This window comes from Cupressus sempervirens, chromosome 10 (genome assembly GCF_028749045.1).
Source record: "Cupressus sempervirens isolate cs-2001-9-10 chromosome 10, ASM2874904v1, whole genome shotgun sequence".
Lineage (NCBI taxonomy): Eukaryota > Viridiplantae > Streptophyta > Pinopsida > Cupressales > Cupressaceae > Cupressus > Cupressus sempervirens.
The window spans coordinates 174,298,993-174,306,451 of NC_143127.1; the positions used below are offsets into that span (position 1 = coordinate 174,298,993).

General features: G+C 35.4%; 1 pseudogene; it reads left to right on the forward strand.

Annotated features, from left to right (window-relative positions):
- The first annotated feature begins 18 nt into the window (after positions 1-18).
- Positions 19-647, forward strand: LOC149533194 (germin-like protein 9-3; annotated as a pseudogene).
- Positions 648-7,459: the final 6,812 nt, after the last annotated feature.

Below are 7,459 nucleotides of genomic sequence, written 5' to 3' on the forward strand. Positions count from 1 at the left end.
AGTCGATATAAGAGAGAGATGGAGTTCAACACAACCTGCTTTATGATGGTCACTTTATTGGCATTCAACATTGTGGGAATGACATATGCATCTGATCCTGACATCCTCTCTGATTTTGTTCTCCCCGCGGGGCAGAATAATAATAATGTGGATGGCAATTTCTTCACCTTCACTGGACTCTGAGAGGTTGGAAACAACAACGTAAGCGGGATGAGCAACGCCAAAGTGACAAAGGCGTCCATGGCGGAGTTCCCTGCTCTGACTGGGCTCAGCGTTTCGATGGCTGTACTGCAGTTTGCTGCTGGCGCGGTGAACCATCCACGCACTCACCCTCGCGCTTCCGAACTCCTCTATCTCACCACCGGATCTCTGCAGGTTGGAGCCATCGACACCACCAGAAAACTCTTCAGGCAGACCCTTTCGCCGGAGATCTCTTCGTCTTTCGCGCGGGACTCCTCCATTTCCAATTGAACAACGACAAATACAACCACGCTTTCGCTATTACCGCCTTTGGAAGCGCCAACGCAGGCACCGTTTCAATGCCCTCTGCTCTGTTTACGAGTGGGATAGGTAGCGATGTTCTGGCCAAGTCTTTCAAGACAGACACCAAAACCATCGACATGCTCAAGGCGTCCCTCAAAGCTTAATCCTCAACAATTTTTGCGCCTACCCTTCGTCATTCTTTTTCATCATTTTCCTATTCTATTGTTTATTGATATTTATCATATAAGCATTTGTTTGTCCTTGACAATAATTTAAATAAACAGATATGTTATTTATTTATTTTATTTCGTCACTTTCTTCTTCAACTTTTCATTCACCATAATATTTCCAGCTATACATATTTTGATGAAATAGAGCTGTTATATATATTAAACAACATATGCCTTTAAGTTGGATAACAGTCCAAAATATGAAGTGGTTTCAATAGAAGATATATTGTTTTGGAAAATGTTTTGCAAAAGTGCATTCGACTTCGTAGTAGTATTATGATGGATGACCTCCTAGGAAGTCTCGGTACTTTATCTTTGTCAACATCACCTAGATCCAATGAGCACAAGTGTTCCATTCATTTTCACGAGAGATAGATTCTTGTGAATCACTACTCATAAGAAAATGAGTCAATGAGTTTGACTCAAGAACTACGCAATTGAATCAAAATAACAATATAAAAAATTAACTTTGATAAATTAATGAAAAATGTAGTCTTAGCTTGTCAAGAGCAAGGGTTGTTTTTGAAATCATCAAGATATATAGACTACATTAAGTTCATTGTTTAATTGAAGGAGTGGGATATGATTTAGTGTTCGGAAAGGTATACAAAATCACTTGTTAAGTTTCGCATTGAATTTGGGTTAATTGGTGGGTGTTTCTTAGTCTTCTTGAAAGGATTTTATAATTTCAAATAAGTTATATAATAACAAAATCAACTACAATTACTTGAAATTGCTTAATCATTTTAGAAATTATTGAATAATTGATAAGATCATCTTAAGAAATCTCATTTTTTCTTTAAAAAAAAAGTAAAATTAAAAACAATGCCAAGCTTCTGCACCTCGTTCTCTAAAGACATATACTCAATTCAATGATTTTTTATTTATGCTTTTAGGTGTGTAATGCTAATTATAGAAATTCCCCTATATCTTTGTTTGTGTCATCATTTTAAAAATGAATTTACTTCATAACTACTTAAATCTTCAATGCACAATATTTTTCATGGGTACCTCTATTAGCTATAAACATAACTCCCATGGTTCAATTTATCGATTCCTATATCTTGGTGCACATCTTCTGAATATCTTGGTCATCGTCTTATAGTTATGCTAATCAAAAATAATAATTATGACTTGAGTATAATGTTGGCAACATAGACTTTATAAGATTTTATAGTTTTTTGTATACTAAAGATCTCAAAGTGATAACAAAGGCTCATGACTTGAGAAAATTAAGAAATTCAAAGATTTTTTTGATAACATAAATAAGAAATCAAGGGTTGTGATGACAATCATAAGTACAATGATACATAATAGTACATTAATGGACTTAAAAAGGTCAATGAATAGGCTTAGGTTCCTTCTTTAAGGTAATTTGGACTCTCCTATAAGGGAGTGTGAATAAAGAATTATATTGATTTGCTTAACAATCTTTATGAATAGGTTTAGGCTCATAAGGGTCTTTTTGTAGGTAATTTAAAATCTCCTATCTAAAGAATGTGAAGAGTGCAACTAAGAAAGATGTTCCTATGCAATGTGACATGGGAATGTGTTCTATTCCTAGTCCTTCCAAGAAAAAGAATGGGATTTATCTCTTGAATCATGTCAAATTCTCATAAGACTCTCTTATGTGATATCTTCTATTAATCTAGGGTGTCTGATGTAGGATTATCCATTAGTAGTTGGAAATCTGGAATTACCCAAAAGATTTCATTTACATTTGTCAATATTCTATACTAGTCGAGTAGTTTCCTTTATTTTAGGTAGTGATTAGTCCATTTGGCTTGCTATCTTATGTGATCATTATGGTGTGATCTAGGCATCATGGAGAAGCTATTTCTAGCTTCACAAATCAATGCAATGTTTCCAAATGAAGTTGTCTTATGATTGGTCTAGTCTTGTATTTGGTTTCTTGTTCTAATGACCAAGTTGACAAGATTTAGCTCATGATGGAGATCCATGTCATGTGAAGCTTAATGGAACATAGTTCTATACTTTGATAGAGAAAACCATTTTGTATTTTTGCATGTCATGATTACAAATTGATGCAAGCAATGGGTGTCAATCACTAGGATACCCCTAATATCCTTCTTGGAATTTCTCCTAAGTTCAACCAATTCCTATTCCCTTCCTTAAGACCTACTTAAGACTAGAGTGGTGGTGAATGATATCCCCAACACACAAAATTCACCTCACAAGACCATCCCTATCTTCATAGTAGCCTCAAGCCTTCAAAAAGGCAATCAAAAGTTCTCCAAACCTCACTCCCTTACACCCTCCAGGATCTTAGACTCCATTACACCTCTTTGTACTTGTTTTTTCATCATTACACCAAGTTTCACAACCATCTAATAGGTTTTGGGCTTCCTTCTAAGCCAGATTTACAAGATGCTCTAGGAGGCCTAATAGGGGCTCTTTCCTAGTAGCCCTATCCAACCAAAACAATCACCAAACTCCAAAAACTCCCAAAGAACTCACCCAACTAGTTATAGAATCTCCAATGATATGTGAAAACCTAACAAACTCCACAAGATGATTTTTGGGTTGAGTCTCCTTAACCTCTAACTCACGAGACCTAGTTTAAGGCTAATTATGCCTAATACCACAATTTGTATCAACAAACCTTCAAGATTGAAACCCACATCAGAAATGCCTCTATCAATACTTAGGACATCCTCCCCAATTGTCATCTTAGCTCAAATGATGTCAGAGACCTCCAAGCAGGTGAGTGGTGGAAAAAAAAAGTAAAAATGTCATCTCCATCCTATACACCTTCTGTACACCAAAAAATAGGGTTTCCACCATGGGTATTAGGAGGGAGACTTCAATGTAGTTAAAAAACTAACCACAAACTAGGTTAACCAACAGGGACAAATAAAACCAAAAGAGATACAAGATGATTATGCATGAACAAACCAAATTAATAAATTCACAAGTAAAGAAAAAAATAACTTTCCACAATCACAACATGTACTTATTATTACCCTACAAGGAGATCTCAAGTTTGTACTCATTGTCTGTACATAGTTTCCCACTAAAAAGTTTCTTTATTGATTCAAATTTTGTACAACATAAATCCAACCCTTTCCTAGGTTGAAGACATTCATTTTATAGACCAAGCCTCTTGACCTTACACATTCACCCTTACATGTTTGATCAAAACAACAATCTAATTGTTGACATTCCATATTCACAATAAAACTTGCAAGAAAAGTTGCATGACAACTTTTTTGACAATTTTTGCAACTTTTCCATATTTCCAAACAAATGACTTCAAATGCCTATCAAAACTTAATGAATCATGCGAGAAAACTTTTTTTAAAAAAAATTGAAGATTTTTGGTTAACTCACAATGTTGACCAACATTGACTAACCTCAAACTTGTTCATAGACCTTATTGCAACATGCAGGAAATTTTCCTAAAATGCATTCTAGGATGGTTAAGATTTACTTAATTCCTTATGTCATCTTGGACACTTATTAACCTCCTAATCTATCCAAAACTAGTGCTTGACCACCTTTTTTAGGACCTTGGGCCCCTGCACCATACTCCCACAGTTTAAAAAACTCAAGTCCCTTGAGTTGCTAAGTGCTAAAGAGTGGTACCATGCTTTATGATATCTTCCTATATTAGCTAGATTTCTTCCATCTTAGATAAGCCTTGCCACTTCACAAAGTACTCGTAGTTTTTGTTTCTCGTCTTCTTGACTATCTTAGTATCTAGTATACATTCCAATTGCAATGACTTGTTGGGTGGTAAGTCTATCACCCATTCTACTTCAAACTCTATCCTACTACTTCTAGTAGGACTTATGTTGTTATTATCCCCTTTGTATAATGTGAGGTCTGCTACATCAAAAATAGGTGATATACCTATCCCTTGTGGTAGTTCCAATTCGTATGCATTGTTTCCATACTTACATAAAATTTTGCAAGGACTAATCTTTTTCATTTATAGATTTTTGCCTCGACCTTTCTAGTAACCTATCTTTGTTTAGAAATTCCATCACTAGGTGACTAAGTTTGAAATGAATCTCTTTCTTTCTTTGATCTTCCCTATCTTAATACTTTGTTACTTCCAAGTGATCCTTCACTTGATCATGAACTGTCTTCATCAATTTTGTATGTGTCTCCCCTGTAGCACTTCTTTATTTCATGCCATGTAAATCTCTTAGTTTCATGGGTCCCCTTGGGTGAAACCAATATACTACTTCAAAAGGTGTCATGTATGTTGACCTATTAACAAAGTCATTATATGCATATTCAACTTGACTAATTACTTGATCCCAAACTAGACCATGTTGTTTTGTTAGGCACCTAAGTAGATTTCCTAAAGACTTATTCACTACCTCAATTTGGCCATTAGTTTGAGGGTGATAAGCTGATGAATAGGCCAAATGTGTGCCAAGTTTCTTCCGTAGGGTTCTCCAAAAATGTTCAATGAATTTGGTGTCTCTATCAATCACTATTATCATAGGGAGTCCATGAATCCTCACTACTTCTTTGAAGGAAAGGTTTGCACTCTGAGATGCATCATGGTTTCTCCTACAGGGGATAAAGTGAGCCATTTTCATGAACCTATCAACTACTACAAACACCGTGTCTACTCCTCTAGAAGTTTTAGGTAACCAAAGCACAAAGTCCATGCTTATGGTATCCCAAGGTTTAGTAGGTATTGGCAAGGGTTGATATAACCCAAAATTAGATGATGTTCCTTTGGTCCTTTGACAAACCAGACAACTTTCCACATATCTCCTAACATCATTCTACAATCTAAGCTAATAATAGAACCTTTCCACTTGTTCTAGTGTCTTATCTACTCCAAAATGACCTCCAAGAGCATCATTGTGCTTTTCCCTCATTGATGACTTAGGGATGCATAATCTATTGCCTTTGAATAGTAACTCATCCTGCAATACATAGTCAGAGAATTCACCATGAAAAATGTTAGCATAGTCCAAACAAGTTTTCTAAGCCTCTCTAAAATAAAAATCCTCCTTATACAAATCCTTGATTTTCTCCAATCCCACACTTTTTAGCTTGACTTCTTGGACTAAAAGTATCCTCCTGCTTAAAGTATCAACCACCTTGTTGTCAATCTCCTTTTTGTGTTTTATTGAAAAGGTAAAGGCTTGAATCCGTTCCACCCATTTAATATGTCTATGGTTGAGTTTATCTTTTCTATTCAAGAAGCTGAGGGCATGATTATTAGTGTACACTATAAAATCCTTTGGCATGAGGTAGTGTTTCCATTTCTTTAGGGCTTGAACCATAGTTCAAGGTCATAGGTGGAATACTTATGCTTAGCTTCATTCAACTTTCTTGAGAAAAAATCAATGGGATGATTCTCCCAACTAAGGATTGCTCCTATAGTATACTTTCTAGCATCAAACTCCACAGTAAACACCTTATCAAAACTAGGCAACATTAGGGTGGATAATTCTACCACTTTTTTCTTCAAAATTTGAAAGCTCCTCTCTATTGTTTTAGTCCACCTAAACTTACATTTTATTCCCCTTTTGATAGTATAAAGTATGGGAGCTACTATCCCACTAAATCCCCTAATAAATTTCTTATAAAAGGTAGCTAAGCCATGAAAGCTCCTAATATATCCCACTACCTTAGGACTAGGCCAATTCAAAATAGCTTCTACCTTACTAGGATCCATCTTTAGACACCCTTTTGAAATCACAAAACCAAGGTAAACCAATTTAGACTTAAAGAACTCACATATTCCCAAGTTGATGTCTAGCTTCTCCTCTTGCAATTTCTTCATCACCATTGTAAGATGCTCCAAGTGTTCTTATTTGTTCCTATTGAATATTAGAATGTCATCTAAATAGACTATTACAAACTTTCTGATAAATTGTACCAATACCTCATTCATTAATCTCATAAAGGTGCTATGTGCATTTCTCAAGCCAAATGGCATCACTAGCCACTCATATAGTCCCTCATTAGTCTTGAAAGTTGTTTTCCACTCATCCCCTATTTGATCCTAATCTAGTGATATTCCAATTTCAAATCCAATTTAGAATAAACACATGATTCTCCTAGATAATCCATTAGGTCTTCAATTCTAGGCATGGGAAACCTATACCTAAATGTAATCTTATTTATTGCTCTTGAATCAACACAAAGTCTCCATTTACCATCCTTCTTAGCTACTAAGACTGATGAATGTGCACATGGGATCAAACTCTTCCTCACTAATCCTTTATTCAATAATTCCACAACTTTTCTACTTACCTCTTCATTTTGCTATGGTTTGAGCTTGTAGGAAGGCTTATTGGGCAATGTTACACTAGGCACTAAATCAATCTGATGGCTTATGCTCCTGACAAGTGGTAATGCTTCTAGTTTCCCCTGTACAATGAGTGAAGGGTATTGTTTTAGTAATTCTAAAACCTCTATAGGTAGTGCTTCATTGTTCCTAACTTCCTCCTTTGGCTTAGAAATTAGAGAATACCCTTGAAAATCATCTTCCTTAGTTAACTGTAGGAACTCCTTACCTCTGACCAATCTAACCGCACTATCATCTTGTTATTTCACCATATGATTAGATAAAGAATCCATCTTAAATTGTCTACCATCCTTCTCTATCAAATAGGTGTTCTTTTTGTTAGGAATAAGGTGTCTCAACCTTGGATAATTCCTATTCTTATTATTTGTTTTGTAATATGTATTTCTTGCAAATAATGTTGATGTGTCGGCATCTTGAATTGTGTATAAGGAGATCATTGCTA